This window comes from Heterocephalus glaber, unplaced genomic scaffold, assembly GCF_053883595.1.
Source record: "Heterocephalus glaber isolate CG9 unplaced genomic scaffold, H.glaber_assembly_v1.0 deba00001428, whole genome shotgun sequence".
Taxonomy (NCBI): Eukaryota; Metazoa; Chordata; class Mammalia; order Rodentia; family Bathyergidae; genus Heterocephalus; species Heterocephalus glaber.
The window spans coordinates 34393042-34417442 of NW_028258293.1; the positions used below are offsets into that span (position 1 = coordinate 34393042).

A 24401-nucleotide genomic window follows, 5' to 3' on the forward strand; every position below is an offset into this window, starting at 1 on the left:
CAACGTGCTCTCAACCACCTGATTACACTCTCTCCCAGGATTCCTTTCTTCCATCCCAGCACCCTCTTACCCAGGACTCTCCGACTGAGGTCCAAGGTGCACAGTGGCGTGCCTTAAATGGGCTACCCATGCAACAAGATATTGATGCCTTCAGTTCTCAAGGATACTGGGGAGGTGAAGTCTTGTCCCTTTACTCAAGTGGTCGCAATGAGTATCATCATTACTCAGTGCATCTTTATGTGAAAAAGCAACAGTAAGTCAGCCCCTTATACTTCAATTTTCAAGATATCTCTGCTTAAATTTTTCAGAAACACTATGAAAAAGTATTGAACTGGGCATGTATCTTTTTACTGTAATAGAAAATTTCTATCTAAGGAAGGCCTCATGTATCAATTATTTCAACATCCTTGTTTTTCAGACAGTGAAAAGTGTCCAGTCAATGAGACGTCTTAACCTAGAGAGGAAAGGACTCCTATATGGTCAATCATCACCCAGCCTGGGAAGCTGGATGATGGGGAGGGGTGTGTGTGGCTGTGCTCTGGTCTGCCTCAGTATGGCTTTACCAGATGGCATCATTGTGGGTGACTGCCAGTCAATCTTTGCTCCTAGACAAGTGTCCCTACAAGAAGCACCAAGTCATGTATCTTTGTGTACATAGTACTAGAACAGTGTCCAATACATAGCAGACACTCAATATTGATTAAACAAGTGAATGGCTAAATAAAAACTGTGTCCTCAGGATCCTAATTCAAGCTATACCTCCTTAAGTTGCTAGCTGTCTGATTGCAGATGTTATTTAAATTGGTAAATGGAAATAAAAGACATGTCTTAGGTAATCATGAGGATCTGGAAAACTATAGTAACAATGATAATATAATTTGTGATCATCTATGTGCCAGACAAGATTACATTTAAGAGGCCATGGCCAATGATTAGAGTTCCTTGCAAATTTTCACACATTTAAGATATTTAAATGCTTAGAGTTCCATGTCCTTTGTATCTCCCCCTGTATTAGAACTCAATCTGAGGTATATTTGGCTTCAATATGTGGGACTCCACTGGGAGCAGGTGGAAAGATGCAGATTACAGACCAAGACTAGGAATCAGAGCTCTTATCCTGGCTTCTGTGAAAATGGCACTGAGGGATGGAAAAAGTATGGGGAATCACATTTCTTATAATGGGTGGCTCTCTCTGCCTTAAGAAGGAGAGAAAATTAGTATTCTGCTAATAGACAGAATGTCACAGAAAAGTTCAACCTTCTTCATAATACTGTAATTAGTATTTCATATACTATAATTTCAGTCTTGATGAGATAAGCATTTTCTGAAGAAATTTCAATATCTATATTGCTAGTGCTAGCAAAAAAAGCAATTTAAAATGACACATTTTAATACATAATAGCTGCCCCAACCTTTTGATGTAGCAGCATGAATATCAAATTCTCTGGGAGAGAATAGAATGAGGTTTGAGGTGCCTTCAAGGGGTTGGTGCCTTTATAAGGAACATGACACATATTGCTGTGTGGAGGCAACCTTGGGTCCCTGGGTCTTTTGCTGATCAGACTGGTAAGAAAGTTCCCTCAAGCTAATCTTGTCAATTCAAACAGACTCAAGCACATGATGTTCCAGGAACCTACTGACATTGCTCATAGGTAACGAAGAAGAACACTATTAATTTTACCTCACCTACCAGGTGCTATGCATTGTGCTTTACGACCATTGTGCCATTCATAAGAAAATCAGTACTCCAAAGAGGGAATTCAGTTCTGCATATATAAGACCAGTAGGTATTTAACACTGATCTACCTAATTAGAAAATCCATTCTTTGAACATTGCAATAGGTTACCTCGCTGAAACGAGTTATTTATCAAAGAATTTCTTGCTGGGTGATCTGATCCCCTAGCAACATTCACTGTGCAGACAAATAGTGGATACTAAAATTCTCCAATATATTTGAATAGCACTGACAGAAATACATCATCCCTGAAAATACCCTAGCTGATAAGATAGCTAGAGGCTAGAATAAAGTCATATTACCATGGGCTAGTTAATTTCTTTTCTGGAGCCATTGGGTTAAGACTGCCTGCCGTGACCATGGTAGGAATAGTTGGTGGTTACTCGTGCTCATAAATATCCTCAATGCATACCTTTTCTGAAAAGAGAAACACAGTAACAATGCCTTGACCTTGTATTATCTTCCTATGAGTTGTTATTTCAACAGTTAACTTTGATCATTTCCCTAACAAGTATCAGAGATATACAGATTGAGGCATCTACTGGGAACTGTAGGTCGGGGGTAATTAAACTAGGTTTTCTCTGCGAGGATGGCTCTCCTGACTGGGGCTAATGATGACCATCACTGCAGGGAGGGCGCAAACACCACTGTCATCCCTGATGGTGTGAGGAGGTGTAAGACAATGTAAAGAGAAAGGAGAATAGGGGGAGGGGAGACAAACTGATTGGTATGTTAGTGCTATGTCTTATTCATTTATGTGCCTCAGCATGTAATAGTTGCTGGCAAATAATTGATCCTCAATAAAGAATTATGGAAGTAATAGAAGAATTTATGTATGTATAGATAGCTAAAAATTAAAAACAGCCTATGTGTATGTTAGGATAGCCCAGTAAAATAAAAGAGCTCAAGTGGTTTAAGTGACAGAAAATCTGCATTTTCACTTCTGGAGGCTGGAAATCTAAGGTAGAAGTGTGGTAGGGTTAGTTTCTTCTGAGGCCACTCTTTTGGCCTTCAGGTGGCTACTTTTTCATTATGTCCACACATGGCCTTTTCCTCAGTGTGTACACATCCTTGGTATCTTTCTCTTGTAAGGATATGACTCATGTTGAATTAGTCCCCTACCCTTTTGACCTCATTAGCTCTGTTTACCTCCTAAATGCCCTGTCTTCAAGTCACACTGGCACTAGAGTTTCAACCTATGAATTTTTGGAGGACACAATTCCACCCATAACAGCATATAATCCATTTAAAGTTTGAATGTTCTCTTTATTTTGGACCATTTCCAAAATTTTCCAGTTAAAATGCTCAAAGAAACATTAGTTCTCTGCTTTATACTCATCAACGAGTCTGTGAACTTAAACATAACTCCTCACGATGAATGTAAATTCTATGTACAATCTAGAACCCTGCCTATGAAATGAATGTCATCTTCCAAATGTATCAAGGTGTATCACACTCTGGCCATTCAGGACCACAGGAATCCCTGCTGTTTTGGTTGTGTTTTTTTTTTCCTGTAACTATGTTGTTTTTGCTGCCCATGTATCCTTCCCATCTTGCTACTGTGATCCGTGACAGTGCACATACATACATTCATCTACCCTCAAACTTTCCCATTCTCTCTACTCAAGATCCTTGCATATTTTCTTTCCTTAAAATATCTGTTCTACTTTAAAATGTGCCTAGATGGGAATCAGAACAGGATGCATCTAAGAATAAGCATATAGTTTAAGGTACTGGGAGGACACATCTAATGATGATAATTAAAGAGAGGCTCCTTTTAGAACAATATTGTTAGATGATAAATATAAACTCTGCATAGACTCCTGGAGGTACATAAGAACAGCCCAAATAATTCAGGGAGGAATATTTTATTTGTGATCCAACTTTTATGGCTTTTAATCTAAGGACAAGATTCTATTAGCACCATATTCTTTGGGTAAAACATGAAAAACACATTTATTCATTCATTCACTCACTCACTTATTCCACAGTGCTAGGGTTGAATTCAGGACCTCACACTACTAGGCAAGAACTCTACGACTAAACTGTATTTCCAGAAAAACATCTGATGTTAATGATTTAAAAAGGAACAAGTGATAAGAGGTTATTGTGATGATACTGGTATAAAAATGAAGGAGAACGATCCAAAAAAAGAAGAAAGCCTATGAGAAAGAATGCCAAGTTCTACACATAACCTGTTCCCAAATCTCTGTCTGATCTTTGAACTATGCAAGCATAGGGTAGATGTAAGCATCCCACATATGTAAAAGAAGCAAACAGAGATTTCAGTTGCTACATTCCTAAGAAAAGCCAAAATTTTGACTTTGAGATCAGTCATTTGTATTTCATAAGTATATGTTGAATAAGTACATTCAAAAAACACAACAGAATTGAGCATCTCTACAATACATGAACTACAACGTTTAAGGCAAAATTCTAGAGAAGAAAGAAACAATTTCCAAACAGCTATCTTGTTTTCAAAAGAAGCTAAAAATACATACATGCCAAATAAATGAAAACTGACATTATTTGCCATTAGTAGACAGAAAAGACTTGTAGGGCAAAGAGTATCTGGGCCTGGGAATGAGGTCAATTCAATCTGTTGGTCTCTTCTCAGAGGACTTGTGGCCTTGCTAATCACTGAAGTCATATAGACATTGAGAGACGTGCAAAGGTATGTTAGATCAAATCCATCTGCGTGAAATCCAGACAGTGGGCCTGAAAAGGCAGGCCAGTGTGGCCTGTGTACCTGCCTTGCCCCTGGCTTGTTGAGCCATCCTTGCACACACTATCTCCCATCGGCTGATGAGTGTCCCTGTGCTTTCTCAGAAAGTGACTGCAGGTATGTCACTGAGAAAGGAAGAGTCTGGGTGGGGCTACTGATGCCTCTGCAGCACTTCTTGTCCTTACCTAAGAGCACTAATTCAGAGGTCTCTTTCTTAGTCCTGTGGATTAGATTATGGATTTATGACGGTTACTGTCATTGGCTTATCCATTATCACTTTCTAACAATTCCAGAAGCCTTTTACTCTAAAATTAGACTCTTTGATTTTTCCCACAAGATACTCCTTTTTGCTCTTACAACAAATCCCATCAAAGTCCTTTATTTAACACAATGAAGGCAATATGGTTTAAAGAGGATAAAGGGCAAAATTATAAAGTTGGCTACAACCAAGTTCTATAGATGCAGAGGCCAAAACTGGAGGTTTGTTTCTGATTATATTAGGGGTTACCTTCTGAGACACACTTTAAGATCTCTTATTTATCCTAAATGCAGAAAATAAGCTATCTTATCAAGCTGGGATGAATCATATTTGAATCTTGCTTTAGTTTGTTTAGGGGAACAGTAAACAATTATGAAATACAATTTTTAAGTATAAAATTAATATATTACTACTCAAATGAATAATTCCACTTAATTTTGGCAGGAACAAAAAACTCAATGCGTTAATATTTGATTGGTTCCTCCACAGAAAAATGAAATACACGTAGAATTTTTTAAACCTAATTCTATATCTGTAATTGTTACCTTGACTGAATGAAGAGATGCCCAGCGAAATGGCGAAGCACAATTTCAGTGCATCTAGGGGCATGACCTTGGGGACTGTATTGGTCCTTGGCCCATCCTCTCTGGTGCTCTTCCCCTGTGTTGCCCTTCCAGGCTTTTTTGAAATGAGTGCCTTTGCTCCACCATGTCCTTCTGCCATGATGTTTCTGACTTGAGGACAGCTAACTATGGACTGAAACCTCTGAAACCATGACCCAAATTAAACCTCTGGTCTCTTTAAGTTCAATGTCAGGTATTTTGTCCCCTAAACTGGAAAGTTGACCAAGACAACTAAGAAAAATTTAGAGAAAAGCTTCCTTCTTTCTATTTCTTATTTTTCATGATATCTACTAATATCTACATTCTATTTAGTGTTGTATGTGACCATGAGAATTCATAGTTCAAGAGTCAGATAAAACAGAAAATATTCAGAGATTTTGCTTGTCAGTGACACATAGATGGATCTTGCTAAATGCCTACATCTCTTCCAGCTGACCTAGTACCAAAGGATAAGGTCCTGGTCCAAATATTAGATGTACTGCTTACTGTCCTTATTGTGTGGATTGAATATCGAAACTACGGATTTTTCAAAATTTAAAATAAAATTCTACCCAGTCTTACTTAAACAAGTGCAAGTGTATTGGATTTTTACTAAAATTATACTTTTTAGAATGGACTCTTTCTGTTCCTCATGCAAAGATAAATTCCTACTTGTTGCATGGTTCAGTTTTGTCTTCCAAGTTCTTCCATTACAGTGGCTGCTGAAGAGCCAGCAAGACACTAGCTTCTAGAGTGCAGGAATGGAAAGTGAGGCTGGCTGGCTACTGGGTTGGGATATGCAGAGCTGTATCCGGTTCCAGGGACCATACCATGTTTATTTTTTCCTTCATGGTGGATCACTTTTATGGTTTCTATAGACATGAGGACTTGGCACAGAAATATTCCTGTATCTCAGATATTTTTCTATAGGTTCCTGCGAGGTCTAGCAAGGGAGAGGCGGTGGTGACTTATCAGGGTTAAAATCATGATTGCCTGAAATTTTTTGGAGCTGGAAAGTCTTTTATAGTTAAAAGAATAGAAAGTAGAAAGATACAAGACTGACCAGCACCAGGAGTCCCTGAACACTAACTGTCATTTCTTTTTTATAACTTAAAAAAAGAGAGAGATAAAAAAGAGGAGATGGGAGTAGAGAAGAGGAGAGGAAGGCAAGGGAAGTGAGAAGAAAGAAAAGAGGAAGTAGTTGCCCTGAGTATGTGGATCTGGGTCTGGCTGATACCAAAGCCCTTCTCTCCTATCACACCATATTGCTTGATACAGAGTAGAAAAGGAACAAAATTTAAATTTTCCCCTCTTCATATTTTCCCTTTCCTCATGTAGTGAAACTTCTTTCCAATAGTGATTTGTCTGGTGCTGGCTCTTTGTATAGTAGTACTAACCACTGAATCTGTAATGAGTCAAATCATGTGTACCTTTGCCTTTCTAGAACAAGTGGTAGGAACTCTAAATACTAAATCATGTCAAGGTGTCTTATTGGACACAAACTATTCCAATAAGCTTGTTGAAACTTTCACAAATATCTTATGATTTGAAATTAATTGCCTCTAGGAGCCTGGGAATCACATAGTATATGGGAATTAAAACTCTTATAAAAAATCACACTGCCCTCCTTTGGAATGATTTCATTACTGATAATGGCAGTCGTAGGCTGTGAACTCCAGTCAAGCCTTCCAGTAGTTGTATACATATGTGGCTTCTATCCTGGAGTCTAAATTAGATGCAATAAATTCTCTTTTCTTTCTTTTCCCCTGTCTCTTCCTATGTGAACCTGGTAGACACTGTGAATTTATTTCAGAGTCAGAAGAATTTACTTGATTGTGTTGGCTTTGTTTAACTCCTCTTTTACCTATTTATGTCTGCTTGACACATGAAAATTGACAAAAAGGTACAAATGGTAATCATTCCCAATGAAAGGCACCATTTACGGGGTCATCAGAGGTTTCCCTGGAGCTGTGATTCCATATGGAGAGGGCTTTGAGGTATTGGTTTTGATTTTCCCAGCATGCATCAAGCTCCTGGTCCTGCAGAGCTCCCTTAGAAGTCCATGAAGGGTGAGAAAAGCAGACAGACAGGATTAGGCTTCTGTACTCAGTCCTTTTGTCAGAGTAAGGTATTTTTTGAGGGGAAAAGCAAAACCTATCTTCTAACACACCATTGCTTTCCCATACTAGGCAATATCAGAACATTACTCTTTGCAGCTACTGCCCATTGGCTATCACAATGGGACATGAGGTCTTTAGTCTGAAGAGCAGGGTGATTAGCTTATGGCAGTTTCAGGCCTTGAATTCTTGAGTTTATGTAAAGAAATTGGACTGGGCTAAGGTTAAATTTGATCTCAGTGATAGAGTGCTGTGGACAGGGTATAGACAGGCCTTGCAGTCTGATAGGATTTTACTCGTTTTTCAGGAGCTGTGCCAAATTGGGCAAGTCCCTCCACTTTTCTTGATTGTATGTAGTTTATGCATTTATTTGTCAAAGAGGTATGCCTGATATACCCTTGAAGTTATTCTCAGTATTAAATAAGGCAGTGCAGGTAAAGTGCTCACATCTGATACCTTGTAGTTGCCAATGCACAGTAATTCCGTTTCATTGCATAGACATATTGACAAACACTCTTTTATCTCTCTTTTTTATTTTACTTCCATTTTAGAAGTATCTATAATCCTATAAGTGGAATCCAACCTGTGGGAAATAGGGACTGGGGCTTCCCGCATGTCTTTTTTTTCAGGCAGAGGGCTGCTGTGCTTATGCATGACTGAGCCCAGCCCAGAAGCCGCATTTACCAGAAACTCAGAGTGAGGTTTGATGGAAACCAGTGGTAATGTGATCTTTCTGAGAAAAGCAATATTAATACATGGAGATCCTGATGGAACATGATGTGAAATTGCTAACATAATAAAGTTATATGACATTTCTGCCTCTGTGAATTCTGTCTGGCAACCAACCTGCTAAGGAAAAGGATGCAGGTAAGTGAAGAATGAGGTTCTTCCTTCTCAGAGAATAGTCTACAACATGTGGTACAAAGGGTGAGAGGGCTGTCCACAACCAAAGCAGCCTTCCAAACCTTATCAGCCAGGGATTGCCAAGATAGGGAGAGATATTACCTAAGACTTGGGGTATTTCTTAGCACATGAATCAGAACCAGTGATGTACAGTGGCTAAAAATGCAGTTTCCAAAGCAAAACTGTCAAGATCAAATACTGGGTCTGCAACTTAGAGACTCTGTGACTTTGAACCAATTTCAGCTTCAGTTTCCTTATCTGTAAATTTGGAAAAAATAAGAGATATCTTCAAGACTTCTGCTAAGTCAATACTGCAAAGTGCTCTGAACAGAAATTGTCATATTGTAAGCCCTCAAAAAATATAAACAAGTCTCACATATTACATGATGCTACTTTTACATGCAATAATAAATTTGGGCTTGTCAAATTAGACAGTATTATTTTTGAGTTAATTCAAATATGAATACCTGATTAATGTATTAAAATGCATTATATGTTATGTTTTGTATGAAAATGTGTTGTATGTAAAAGTACATAGTGCATGGAATATATATTACAGCACCTAGTTGTGGTCAGTGTTTTGCACATAATTATTGCAAGACTGAATTTTTCAAGAATTGCCTGTACTTTTCTTCCACTTTCAGAGTGTATAACACCCTATTTGGTGTGTAGTAGTTGTCAATAAAACTTGACTATAAGTTTTAGTCAGGAATTGACCATGCAGTTTAATGAATGAAGTCAAGAATGCACAGAAGATCCACCCCATTTGTAATGTATTCACACCCTCTCTCCTTCTCTATGTTTGTGGGTCTTTCAGCACTATTTCCTTTTGTTTTGAGGTTAATGATAACAGAAACTATTGTGACAAAGTGGCACCTCTTAAACTCAGACACTCCCTTCTTGTTGCATCTGCTTGTGTTTACGTAAGCAAAAAAAAAAAAAAGAAAGAAAGAAAAAGAAAACCATGCATTATATTTTTATGAGCCTTGTGATTTATTCTGTTTTGTTGTCAGACCTTTGGGAATGCATTCTATAAACTTTATTGAGACAAGATATCTAGAGACGTTTGCATATGTCTGAGCTCAGCACAATATTACTTTTTAATGTACTTTTGACTTTGCAGGCAGAGGATACAGTAAAAAATGTAAAACAGCAGTAGTTGGGGCTTTTTTATTACCTGCATTTTGCCTCCTAGTTTCAAAGCAAACAAGCACCTTGTTCAAATGAGATAAATTAATAAGCATTAGTTTGGCACAGTTATAAATGGGATATTTTGGTTGTTGAGTCAGAAATAGAGTTTCACTCCACGGCAATACAGACACAGTACAGGGTGGGTATTATTCTTGTCAGTTGAGATCAGTGCCAGCTCCCTGTTCTCTACATATTAGGAAAATGGCCATGACAACAAAGAGGATGATTGAAAATCTGGACTCAGGGTGTTAGAGATGAAAAGAACTTACTTCCTCCTTGGGGAGGAAAGAGTATCAGTTTAGGGACTGTCTGAGTTACACATTCAGTGTCTCATCCTTATCACATAGTGGGATTGAGATTGAAATGATCAGGGCAGAAATTTAAGTATGAAACTCAAACCATGGAGGCAGGGCTAAAAGCAAGAAACAAGACAAGAGGATCAGATATGGCCTTGTCCAAAGAAAGTGATGATGATTTGGGGTAACGATATTATCACAGCCAAACTCTGCCTGTTAGCCTGGAGTTAATAACAAGAAGGTGGCCCCCAGAGGTGTGAAACTGGAAGGAAAGTAATTCTGGAAGCCAGGGTTTGCTGGTGCTTAGTCTTGGCCTGTAAATGCAACTCTCTGGACTTTGAAAAGTGGCAGTCCAGCTCAAAGAAGGTGGCTAGTTGTAGGGTGCAATGCTACATAATTTTAGGGAAAAATCATTTGGTTAGCCTAATTCTCCTGCCTACAGTCCAGCTATGGAATTCTGAGACATAACTCCATTTTGGCCTCTGGTCAAAACTGAGACCTCAGTGATCCGGTGATGCTGTGATTCTCCAGGACCAGATTATACCAGCTGAAGACATCCTGGGAGGAACAAACTTCTACTCAGTTCCTCATTGTTCTTGGATTGTTACATCTTGTTTACGAGGATGTACTGAACTCTCTACAAGTCATTTGTTACATTTGTTTCTCCGGATGTACTGAATAAAAGGTGCGGTAAGCTGGGGGCTTTCCTCTTTGCCGCCCAGAGCAGCACTGATCAGACCCAAAGCTCAGCTTCTCCTCAGTCTCATTTTTCTACCTTTCCTGTAATTCGGGGTGTGCTGCCGTGGCTCGCAGGAGACGAGGACTTACTGCAGAGGTTCTGGTAATGTCCCCTTCCCCTGTTCCCTCCAGCTAGTAACTTCAGACATTGGGTTCCAACATTCATCTGCTGTCTCTAGTCAGTCTTCCATTTTAGGCTGTTTCCCCACCATGGCATTTTGTTTATATATATATATATATATATACACACACACACACACACACATACACATATATATGTATGTATGTGTATATATACATTCTTTATATATCTTATATCTTCAGTATATGTTTATATGTGTGTATATATGTATGTATGTTTGTATATAATTTTATATATTAATGCATATATATGAATACTTTTCTTAGAAATTATCCATATGTGAATAACTAATTGCAGGTTAATTAAACAAATGTGTTTAAGAAAAAGGACCTGTGAAAGTGGCATTTCCAGAAAGTTTCAACAGAATCTTCACTTTAAGATTTATAATCACAATCTCAAAAAACTAGGAGTAGAGGTCCCATTTGACCCAGTTAGTCCCCTGCTGGGTATCTACCCAAAAGAATTAAAAGAATCATACTACAGTGATATACGTACATTCATTTTTATAGCGACACAGTTTATAATAGCTAAAACTTGGAAACAACCCAAGCGGCCACTGGCTGGATAAAGGAGATGTGGTTTCAAAAAAAAAAAAAAAAAAAATATATATATATATATAATGGAGTACTACTCAGCCATAAAGAATGAGCAACTAGAGACATTTATAGCTAAATGGATGCACATTGAAGCCATACTCTTAAGTGAAATAAATAGGACACACATGTGTAAATACTGAATTGTTTCTCTGGTGTGAGAAACTGGAAGTGTAAATGAGGACCAAAATGTATAATAGATAATGTGAAATAGGAAGAAAAGATCCAAAGGGGTAGGGGAAAATAAGAGGGGCAGGAGAAAGTGAGAGGGGAGGGAAAGGAAAAACTATGAGAAAATAAAAAAAAGGAAACAAAGTCTTTATAAATAGGGAGGGGTGGAGGGGTTGAAGGGAGGAGAGGGGAATGGGGAAAAAAATAAGAAGCAAGATATGTAAAGGTACAAATTCCCAATAATGAATGTCATCATTTTGTGTACCTGAAATGTAGCAATAAACTTAATGAATTTAAAAAAGTTTTATAAACACAGATAAACCCTGTGTTTCAAAGAGTCACATAATCAATGTTTTGGTCCCAGGTGGTTTTATGGAAAAATGAAAGGGATAGAGACATCAAAACTAAAGACTTTTAGAAATTTTAAGCAAAACAGAAAACATGTCCTTCAACACTAATTTATATCTCCCTACATGTGAGGAACTTTAGGATTTGCAGCATTCTTTTCCATTCCTATGAAAGCCTTTGATAAAAGAGGAACAAAGGAAGCAGTGTAATTCCCTTGTTCACTGATGTTACCCTGATTACAGGGCTAGGAATTGACATTGGCTAGAATTTGAACTCAGTGCTACAGCAATAATTTGGTAGCTTTTTCATCTTACCTGAAGACACATATCTTATACTCATGTTGCTGGAGATATGAGGAAATCTTGTGCTCATCCGAATTAATGGATATGATCCTCACTTACATGGAGGATCCTCACTTGAAAGTCAGTACTCCTGCAAATGGCAGCAGAGACTACCTGTGATTTGTGCACATCACCTGTGAAGGATGCTGCGGGCGAAAGGACTTTGACAGTATTTGGGCTGTATACAGTATTAGCTGTACGCTTCTCAGAGTTAACATGTAGAATCTTTCCCTGATTTTCCTTTTCTTCCTGGCTTCCCTGCCATGCCTTGATTAGAAGCCACTTCCTGCTCATAAAGCATCCATTGCCATAAGATTTATTACAGCACAAAACAGTGAACTTCTTCAGGACAGGGCCTGGGACAATTGAGGTATCATTAAGACTTGGCACAGTGCTCGAGAAATGGTACATTCTCCATAATAGCCACATACATGCCAGATGTCTTCTACTTGCCTCTTCATACCCACCCTCGTCTTTTCCCAACCTGGTTTCTGCCCTAGGAGGATGATACAGGTATCTGTTCTGTACAAGCTGAGCTTTGTACACCTCTTTCTTATTACAGGCTTTAGTAATCATTTCCTCCCCTCAACCACTCAAAACCAGGGTATAAGAGCTCTCCTGCTCCCCTTGATTTGTACCCTCTAGTCTGTCTAGGCTTATATAATTAAAATTTTTAAAATATCTTTAAATTAATTAAAGTTTGCACTAGTTGTATTCCTATCCTCAACTATGTTTTCCTCATCTGTAAGTGGGGAGAAATATACACTTAAATGTCTTAAAACACAAGGTTTGTAAGTGACTAAACCAAACAGTATATGTACTATGCTCAGCGCAGTATCTCTTATAAAATAAGCCCTTAACACATGTTCAATTGTAACAGTAGTAATAATAGCAATAACAGGGAGACACGATTTGCTATGATCTCTCAACTTAATTGCAAAGACCCTGGGAGATGAGAACTGACCGGCTTACTCAAACCTCCAAATTAGCATTCATTATTTACTCACTTGTCAAACATTTACTGTACATGTACTCACACTAACTGCTGAGGACACAGGGGCAAACAAAGCAGAGTCTGCTACCCATCCTACCATCACTTTGAAATGACCCCACCCCTCAGGCCTTTTTCCCTGCTTCCACTTTGCTAATCCCCAGACCTCTTCAGTCTTCCACATAATTCTAGATGACTCCTCGGTGGTCATGGGCTTAAGACTACACTTCTTGGGGTTGACATAATCTGGCCTTTGCTTATCCCCTTTCTGATCTTCAGATACTCTTCAATTTGCTGGCTGAACTGTGGCCACTCTGACCTTGCCTCTTCTTACAACCGACAAATGCTCACTGTCTATGTCTTTCCCTGTGTTAGAACATTTACTTCTCCTAATCTTCCTATGTCACAAATCATCTCTCCTAGTCAGTATCTCCAGCCTTAGAATATTTATTCCAGCTGAATTCTTTGCAAACTGGATTCTATGCAAATTTATGGATGAATACCTTTCCTGTGATAGACAGTAAGAATCATGATGTCAGAGACACTGATTTCTGCTATCATATTCTTTATCACTACATAATTGCTCAGTATCAAGACATGGTCCTGATATCAGCAAAATTCATCATGTTTTTTCAGTTTTCCTACTCCTATGAACAACAGGAAGAAGTCAGACCTTTCTATATTTTAGATGGCTTAAGTTGAAAGTCTCCGTGAGCTACGAAGGAGCTAAGGGAGGACTTCAGGCATGCTGACAGAATTTAAAACCTAGAATTAGATCGCATGAATTTTAATCCCTTCTCCTTTAATCTCAAGTCAGAATGAGTAAGTGTCTTACTTTCAGAACTCGCATTTTATCATAAAAATGAGAATGACAATTACCACTTTGTAAGGCTTCTGGAGGCTTGAGTGACAAATTATTAAATATCATCTAATACGGTATCTGACAGAGTAAAAGTTCAATAACACTCATATTTCTCCTTGTTATGATCACTAGTACTATTGTCTTCACCACAACACTCACCTTATTCTATGAAATGAAAGGCCCGTGGAAATGTGTATAAAACTAAGTGGAAGAGATTGTTACATAGGAGGCAACCACCCACCATCCATCTCAATGAAGTGTCAAAAACACAACTTAGGAAGTTATATAGGATGAAGAAAAACCAGCTTTTCAGAAAATTTTCTGAGTCCTTGGACATTAATCTGAAGAGTAAATTTAGAATTAGATGTAGAGCCATTAGCTACTAGAACGAGGATGTATATTAGGGGAGTGTTGGAGTCAGAGAGCAAAGAAGGAAGCTGAAAAGAGAGTTATGGCAGTTTCAGACTTTGAAGTAGAGGAATTTTCAGATATGCCAAAGCCCATGTTAAGACCCAGAATAGGTGGTTAAAGAAGGGTCTGGATCTAGGAGGAAAATTCTATATATGTGTATGAACAGACACACACACTTTCAAACACACATGTTATATATACACGTGTCTATAGGTACATGTTAGATATCATGTTAGTCCGCTTTTCATTGCTGAACAAATATCTGAGATAAATCAACTTATAAAGACAGAAGGTTTGATTTGGCTCAGAGTTTTGGAAGTTTCAGCCATAGCTGGTTAATCCCATTACTTTGTGCCTGTGGTCAGGGCGTATATCACAGCAGGGAAGCAGGGAGCCGTAGTGGAACAAGGTGCTCACCTCAAAATGAGAAAGTGAGAGAAAGAAGAGAATATACAGTGTCCCACAATCCCCTTGGAGAACACTCCCAATACCTTTTACTGGGCTCCATCTCTTAAAGGTTCCACTGCCTCTCAATAGCACAACAAGCTAGGAACAAAAACTTTAGCAAATGAGCCTCTGGAGGCCATTCAAGATCCAATATAGCATTTGCATTTCATAGATAATTTTCAGCTTATTCACCTCAAAGCTAGAACTGTTACAGATGAATGCTCTCATCAGCAGGACTACAGTCTGGAGGTCACTCCTTACTTGGCAGAGACTTTCAGATGAGAAAGCAGCAACACAGGCCATTTGTTAGAAGCCAGAGCTTTCCTGTGGTCTCTGACCTGTTCATCCAGCTGCAAAGGTATCATATGATCTTTATGGAATGCTTATTTTGTCACATTGAAGAATTGGGATGGGGCACATAGTGTGATATCTTGCATTAAATAGATGCATTATACACACCTACACTGCTAGTGAGAATGTTAATTAGTACAGCTACTGTGGAAATCAGTGTGGAGGTTCCTCATGAAACTAAAAACGGAGCTACCATATGACCCAGCTGTACCATTTTTGGTCTAAACCTGAAGGAATTAAAGTCAGTATACTATGGGAATACCTGCATGCCCATGTTTATTGTAGCACAATTTACAATAGCCGAGATGAAGAACTAGCCTAGATGATCATCAAAGATGAATTCATAAAGAAATTGTAGTCTATATACATAATGAAGTATTATTGAGCCATAAAGAAGAGCACTCAGCCATGAAGAAGCACTAAATCATTTGTAGAAAAATGGATAGAATTGATGATCATAGCAAACAAAATAAGTCAGATTCAGAAGAACAATACTGTGTTTTTCCTAATAGGTAGAATATAAAAATGGTGACATAAAAGTAGAATGGAGACTATTTTTAGACAAGTATAAGGAGCAAGTGGGGGGAGTTATGAGAAGATAATGGAGGGATGAATATGATCAAAATATGTTATGCACATGTATGAAAATATCACATTTAAACCTAAAGTTTTATAAAATTAATAGGCACCAATAAAATTTATTAAAAGTAAATTAACACTGCTCATTGTGCTAATCCATATAGAAATCAAAGCTAGGTCCTAAATTACTGATAATTATGCAAATACTCAAATAAGCATCAATAATACAAGAAAAACACACGGCTAACTTTATATTTTTGACAGCCTTTTCTCATGCTTCCATTTTGTAATTGTGCTCGGAACATTGTGGAACCCAGCTATTCTCACTGTTTTAAGAGCAAAGTGGGGTGCCTGGCAAAAAGCATGCCTTCAGAATCTGCCAGTGCTGGACCCAAGACCCAGGCTTGTTTTTAACTAAAAGGTCACCATCTTCCTGTGAAATCTGTGATCAAGATAGCTGTTATTTTTATTTAGTCTTGTACACTGTCTCACATCCCTTGTAGACTGACACAGAGAACAATCCTTTAATTTCTGAGAGCCTCAGTTTTCTCATATGCAAAGCAGAGATAATAAATAATATATGGCCCAATGCTTATATTTTGATACCTTGCCTTATTACAGAAAGAAGCCTTCAAATAGGGACGGTCTGGAGATGATACAGTGAGTCAAATATGTAAAGTGCCTACCAAAGTGTCAAGAATTAGAGACAAATTTTATTGCTTATAATCTTCCCTCTTTCCTACTTTTTCTCTAGTAATAAATATATAAAAGTCAATGTCCTCTTTCCATCTATCATCTCTTCTTTTTCTGATTCAGTTTTTCTCCTTGAAACAAATGCATGGGCCTGCCATATCTGGGGAACCTGCCCGACCTTAGGTACATTGAAGAAAATCTACCTAATGTGGGAAAACACAAATACGCAGTTATCTTCTGTGATATAACAGGGAAATTACAAAGTTCTACACAGTCACAAAAGGAGGCTTTGCTGAGGTGATGGCCTGCGAGCTGGACCAGTGTCCAGCTGGACTGGTTCTGTTCCAGGACAGACCCACCAGCACTTCTTTCAGCTGCGGACACCTGGATTTGTTTGTTAGGGGAAGGAGCCTTCCGTGGCTGGTTGGATTTTAGATATAAGCCATTTTCTTCTTAGAAGATGTCCAAATTTACCAAAGAAATGAATGTTTTGGACTATGTCCGCAACTGGGCAAAAGGAAGACTGGAAAAACTCCACAGAAAGCAGATTACTTGGCCCTGCAATTCTATCTCACACCTACCATTAGCCTGGCAGGTCCTGTGGAAGACAGGAGATTGCATGAAAGCAGTTAGCCCTCATCTTTATTCCTCTCCTTTGTTATTTCAGAGCTTTCTTTTGCAGTCAGAGAGGAAGTTAGCTGTGAAGATACTGCAATCTGCAATATTTGAAAAAAGATCAGATCGCTGTTATTTAGTGGAACTGTTCTTCCCTTCTACAGAAGCCCCTGTGATATAATCTGGATAACAAAAGTTCTACTGCTTGCCTTTCTACATTTATTCAAAAGAGTTCTTGCTAAGCACTGGCCTTTTTGAAAAGGCGGCTTATATTATATTCTAACATCCTTATTGACCCTGGTATTCAGTGGTTTAGAAAGGTATTGTCAGTAAGTCTGCATTTTGGCTTCATTCTTTTTAGGCCTTTTGCAAGTAAAAGTCTTATAAAAAGATGCAGCTATGTACTCTTTAAAAGGAAATTATCTACATTGATATCTATGTCTGTATCTGCCTCAGTTATACATCTTTTTTCTGATAATAGCATGCTACTTACTGGGGAAATGTTCCAACTGCCTACTAAAACCTTGTGGTCCTGATGGAAATAGTGAATCTCAAAACTCTGTCTCCTTAACTCAGGGTAAGCATGTTATCGAGGTTGCACCAGGATTCCCACGAATTTTCAAATGGGAAATGAGAAAAACAAATCTCTTTCTTCATGCCTATCTAACTTGGCAGGCTCTCAGTTGGTCTGTGAGATGAAGCAAGCTACAGAGGAAGGTAGATGACAGTGGGAGAGAGGAACTCAGTGGAGTTCCAAGCCTTGGTTCCTGTCATATTAGAATTGTCCCTGCATCCCTGCACTTCTTCCCTTTGGTAATATAAACCAATAAATCCTCTCTTCTAACTATTCTAGTTTAAGTTGAATGCCTGGAAATGTTGCCCTTCCCTGGCAAGTGATAGGCTCATAAACTTAATTGTTATGTCCTCTGCTTTAATTTCTGTGATTAAACTTAATTGATCAGATTAATATTTTATAATAAACATTAAAAAATTGAAAACTTGATTAATACTATACTTTAAGTGAGACTATGTACTGTAATTTGCATTTTATTTATACAAATATGTGGCTAGAAACTTGAAGACAGGGGATGTGGGTTCTCATCAGTGCCTTCAGTGCTGGCCCATAATAGGTGCTCATAATAATGAGTGGCTGAAATCATATCACATATTGTATCCCATATTAAGATAAACAAACAATGAGTAATCTCAAGACATGTGCTATCCACATGTTAAATTTTTTCCCTGTAACTCTGGTAATGAGTGTCAAATTAAAAAAAAAAAAGGAAGTAAATTTAGATTAAATATGGACAATTGATCTTGCCGTTTCGTAACTGTAACCTGGCCTTCCCAGTTGATTATGTGTGAAGTCGTTATAGTGATCCTTTAACAACGCTAGTCAGACCATATCATGGGTCGGCTCATAACATATGAAGGTATCCATTTAATGAAAGATAGCTCTACATTCTTGCTGCTCCTTGTTTTTGAAAGGTAGAGTCTAGTTCTATTTTCTCTCCACTTTAGTCTTTTCCTTCCTTAATAATTTGCTTAACAATAGAATGTGACATGAATAATGTTGTGGGACTTCTGAGTCTAGGGTTTACTTTTCCTTACACTTATTGCTACTAACATTTTATGTATCTGTTTATTTAACATCTTTCCTCTGGTCTATACTATATAAGCTTCATCAATATAGAAACTTTGCCTGAGTGCTCATGTATGTATTTCTAGTGCTTACAAGAGTTTCTGCCATATAGTAAACACTTAATAAATATCTGTTGAATGAATCAATCGAACTGGACTTACAGAATTGGATTGTTAACACCACACTGATGACAGGGCAATACTCTAAAAATGTTTCTCTTCCCTGACAGAAAGTAGGCTGATCAACTTAATTATTATTTCCTCTGCTTGAATTTCTGTGATTTAACCTAATCTCCAGTCCTTGCCCTTCAAACCTCTGTGCTCTTGATTTAATCAGTGGGATCAAAACTCTTGCACTTCCCTTTGCCTTTCAGCCACTAACAGAAAAATGATTGACAGTTAATCATGTCTGAAGGGGAGCTGTTCTTCTCTTTTACCTTCCTTTGTAGTAGAGTTGAACTAGGTTATCCACTTGAACAAAATAACTCATATTAACATGCATTTTAAAACTTATTTCTCTCAGTCCTTGTGTATTCATGCTTTTATTTCTCTCAGTTTTAAATAAGGTAGTACTCATATCTTTAAAGGGAAAAATAAGACGTGAAAAAAAGATAAAATAAGATGAACTGACTTTAATAAAATGCCTACTGTATGTTGACTTTATACTTGAACTTTCACTCTTAAAAGTATCTAGTTCTGTGTTTGGTCTTCATGGACATAAATTTTTCTGATATTTAAATCTCTATAGTCCTATGTCACGCAGAAATACAGACTTTGTCAACAGAAAACACTTTCAGTATTAAAAAGACAATATCAAAGTTTTGAAAATTTTGTGCACATATGTAATGATATGCTTAGTTTTTTTTGTTTGTTTGTTTGTTTTGTTTTTTCGGTACCAGGGATTGAACTCGGGACCTTGAACTTGTGAGGCAGGCGGTGGAACCACTGAGCTAAATCCCTGGCTCCTTGATATGCCTAGTTTTGATTATATGTAACTTGAGTAGACTGATAGCTTCATATGTCCAACCAATTGACAGCTCACCAGAATGGAAACTCCATGAGGACAAGAGACTTAGCTTTTCTGTATATTATTTCCTATATCAAGACTAGTGCCAGACCCAAAGCAGGTACTCAGTAAATGTTGCTGCTGGACAAACACTATTAACTCATAAAAGTTTCCATCTATCATCACTGGTCTAATAAGCACAGTCAAACTATTACCCAATATCATTCTCTTTCCATAATAGAAAAAAATACTCTCACTAACTGGAAATGTCTAACTCAGTGATTAAACTTTGTAAGGTCATTCTTATCTAGCCTTTATTCAAGCACTTTTATGTCTAATTCAAAGTAAGATATTAGGATTCACAAGTACTATTGGTACTCTTCTTGTGGCCCTGTGAACGCCAAGATCCCCTCCCAGAACACATCGCAAGTGAATGGTGGAAAAGCAACCCAGCACCATCTTTTCAGAGAGAATTGCCCACTTCCCCAGGCCTCCTCCTCCACCCATCTTGTTAACTTATGGCCTTCATATTCTTTTTCCTAGTGGTTTTTTTCTTTCTCTTAAATTTTAATGTACATTTTAAGCAAAATTTTTTAAAAGTATGCTTTTTTGTGTGTAAAAACTCATGCTGTTAAATATGTACAGCGTGAAATGAGTAAACTAACCTAATATTAATGTATCCATCACCTTGCATGCTTGTCATGAGAACATATGAGATCTATTGTCTTGGCAACTTTCAAGGATATAATACACTATTATTAACTATAATCTCTATCGTGGACAACAGATCTCTCAAATTTATTCGTTTTGCCTAACCTAAACTTTTTACCCTTTGACCAACATCTTCCCACTGTCCTTTTCCCCCAGGCCCTTGCAAACACCACTGTACTCACTCCTTCCGTGAGTTAAACTATTTTCAATTCCACATTCAAGTGAGAGAATGAAAAATTTATCTTTTTATACTTAAATTTTATTTTCTAAGTATAACATCCTCCAAGGTCATCTACGATTTTGTAAATTACAGGATTTTCTTGGTTTTAATTGTTAAATAGTATTCTAAAAAGATGAGATATTATACAGGATCTGAATATCACATTTTATCTACTAATATATTGATATACATTTCTATTCAATGTAGTATTAAAAGTCCTGACTGGAGTAATTAGGCAAGAAAATAAATAAATAAATCTATATTCATTAGAGGGAAAGAAGCAACATTGTATCCATTTGTAGATGACATGACAATATATGTGTGATGTGCAAAATCTTCATACCAAAAAACTATATAAAATAAACATATTCAGCAGAGTTACAGGATACAAAAGTGTCACAGTAAACTCGGTAGCGTTTCTATACATTAGCAATGAAAAGACATAAAAATAATCTTTCATATTTATAATAGCATAAAATAGGGAGCAAGTTTAACCAAGAAGGTAAAAAAATCTATACAATGTAAATTACATAGCACTAATTAAAGAAATTGAAGACATAAATAAATATCCATACTAGCAAAAGAAATATGCACATTCATTGCAATATCTGACAAAATTTTGATGACTTTTTTTGAGAAATAGATAAAACATCCAAAAATTTATATGGGACCACAAAAGACTCCAAGTAGCCAAGGTAATCTTGAATAGAAATCACAAAGCTAGTGTAAACAGGTATGGTACTATCTGATTTAAAAACACACAAAACTATGGCAACCAAAACACTGTACTCGTATAAAATTGGACCTGTAGAACAGAATAGAGAATATAGAAATAAATCCACATATTTACGACCAATTGGTCTTTTTCAAAGATGCCAAGAATGGAGAAAGGATAGTCATTTCAGTATTGAGGAAACTGGATTTCTACATGATTGGATCTTTATCTTACATTATATAAAAAAATCAGCTCCAAACAAATTAAGATTCAAGTGTAAGACCAGAAACTATAAAAGTACTAGAAGAAAAATATGAAAAATAGTCTATGTCTTTTGCCTAGACAGTTTATTTTTTGAATATAATGTCAAAAGTACAGCAACAGAAATAAGATAGACGAGTAGAGCTGCAGCAAAATAAAAACATTCTACATAGTGGAAAAAATCATGATACAAATAGACAACCCTCTAATGGAGAAAAAATATTTGCAAACTCTATATATCTGATAAGAAGCTAATATGTACTATATATAATGATTTCATACAACTCAATAAAAAAGTGGGCTGACTTAAAAATGAGCAGAGGATATGAATAGATATTTCTCAAAAGAAAATATCGAAATGGCCAACAAGTTAATTAAAGAATGATGAGTATCACCAATCATCAGGGAAATACAAATTAAAACCATTATGTAATATCACCTCACATTTTAAATATGGCTATTATCAAAAAGTTGAAAGGGAATGAGTGTTGGCAAAGGCGGAGAAAAAAGAATTTTGGTACATTGTTGGTGAGAATGTAAATTAGATCAGCCATTATGAAGAAAAGTATGGAGGTTCCTCAAAAAAAATATGAGAAGTAGAATTGCCATATAATCCTTGTACTACTTCTGGATATATATCCAAAAGCAATGAAATCAGTATCCTAAGGTGATCGGTGCACACCCATGTTAACTGTAGTATTATTTACAATAGCTAAATGTAAAAACCAGTCTGTTTTCTTATTCTGTACTGCACTTCTGATAGCACCTTACAGTCTCTTTCATTTGGTTTCACCCTCCTGTCACACATACACGTGCACAAATACACAAATGCCACTAGCTGTCTCTCCATTCATTTCTTTATGAGTATCTTTAAGTGACTGCAATTGGTCAAGTACTCTTGTAGGGGCTGAGCTAGAGAGGGCCTTAGCCTTGGTCCCTATGCTAATCAATTTGCTGTTACTATAACCAAATATATGAGATAATCAACATAAGAATAGGAAAGGTTGATTTTCACTCACAATTTTGGAGGTTCCAATCCATGGTCAGTTGACCCTGGCACTTTTGGTCCTGTAATGAGAAATCACATCATGGTAGGTACACATAGAAGATGAAACTTAATTTCATAGCAACCAAGAAGCAAAGAGCAACAGGATGGGGATCGATCCTGACATTTCCTTCAACACCAGCCCTCAATGACCTAACTTCCTTCTACTAGAATCACCTCTTACAGGGCCCAACACCTTCAAAAAGCAACTTTAGCTGGTGAACAAGTATTTGACACTTGGCCTTTGGGGGACACTCATCCAAGCCACAGCAGTCCCTTAGAAATCTAACCATTCCATTCTCGACACCACATGTCGGCAATCTTACTTTCCTACCAGAAGCAATTATCAAACAACGGTAATCCAGGAAGGCACACAGATTTTTATGGTATTCATTTAAAAATATTTACCAAATATTCCTAAATAAATGACATAGCATAGAAGTAGTAGTTCTGAGGCTTAAATTTAAAGACTATAATATGTTGTGAAGACAAATATTATTAACATATAGATGGTTCATGTATTATAAATAATTACATCTTTTAGATAATGTAAGGAAAAATAAAGAAAATAGAAGAAAATGTCTACAATATATTTCCTGAAGACATTCTCCATTGTCAAGGGAATAAATATTTTTGTATTTGTAGCTCACACTTTGGCTTTCTTGTGGTTAATGTGATGGGGGAGGTGGAAGGTGGAGGGGGAGTATATCAAAAGTATAAGACCATTGTGACTTAACAAGTATTTTTTAACACCCGCTCTGATGTTCGTGTGTCAGATATTAGTGTGAACTAAAGTGATTAAACAGGGCTGATCTGAAGATACTGAAACACAAATAGGAGTTAATGACATTGTGCAGGAAGTAATATGATACTGCAAGATGGAAACTATTTTTCAGCTAGGACTTCAAGAAAGAAAAGTATTCCATGCTCACTCCTTAGGAAAGCATATGTTGTCAGAAGAATTTGAGGATGTGACAATAGGCACAGAATATTTATCTCAAGACATGCTTTGGGGAAGGATTGCCATGGTAGCAACCAAAGATACCAAAGAGACTTTTATTCATTAAAGGCAATACGTATTAGGCATTTACAGACTCTTACAGCCATAAACCTTCATAGACAATAATTGATAAAGACTTGCAGTTGAAAAAATTCTGACTTGTGTCAACAGAGAGTAAGAACAAACTGCTGACATACAAGACAACATCATAGTGTGGAAGTATGTAGCATCACATTCTCTGACTCTACCCAAACTTTTAGGTCACATTGTTAAATATTATCACTGTAACAACTATGGGGCCTCACTGAGTCTTCTAATCTTTTGGCTCTATAATATTTCTAAAAAATTCAACACTCTTATGTCCCTTCTCTCCCTAAACAGCTCTAATTTTTTCACTTGTTAACATAAAGTGGTACTTCTCTGCTTCTATTGTGAGACTTTGTAGCTTGGATTCTTTGCTAGGTTGTCTTTCACATATTCTTATATCACCTACTGGAATGATTGCCAGAGTATTTACTCTATGATTTCTGGTGAGAAGGAGGATAGGTCTTCTTTTCTATTTACTTCTCTTCCTAAATATCATTTTCCCCGTGACTTTAAGTACTATTATTGGGGTGGAATCTGTGGGTCACAAATATAGAAGAACATAATAAAGTCTCCTCTTCCAGGCTTGTATGTCCAAGGACTTCTG

General features: G+C 37.2%; 1 protein-coding gene and 1 pseudogene across 17 annotated transcripts in view; one reads left to right on the top strand and one right to left on the bottom strand.

Annotated features, from left to right (window-relative positions):
• The window catches only part of Tenm4 (teneurin transmembrane protein 4), a 2854999-nt gene that overhangs the window by 1252358 nt on the left and 1578240 nt on the right, over positions 1 to 24401 (bottom strand). For all 17 annotated transcript variants that reach the window (XM_087211381.1, XM_087211391.1, XM_087211392.1 and 14 more), the window contains one exon: positions 22685 to 22733. The gene's annotated coding sequence lies outside the window, so the exon portion shown is untranslated. The remainder of the gene's footprint in view (positions 1 to 22684; positions 22734 to 24401) is intronic.
• LOC101723235 (squalene synthase pseudogene) overlaps positions 2326 to 24401 on the top strand; it is an 85481-nt pseudogene continuing 63405 nt past the window's right edge.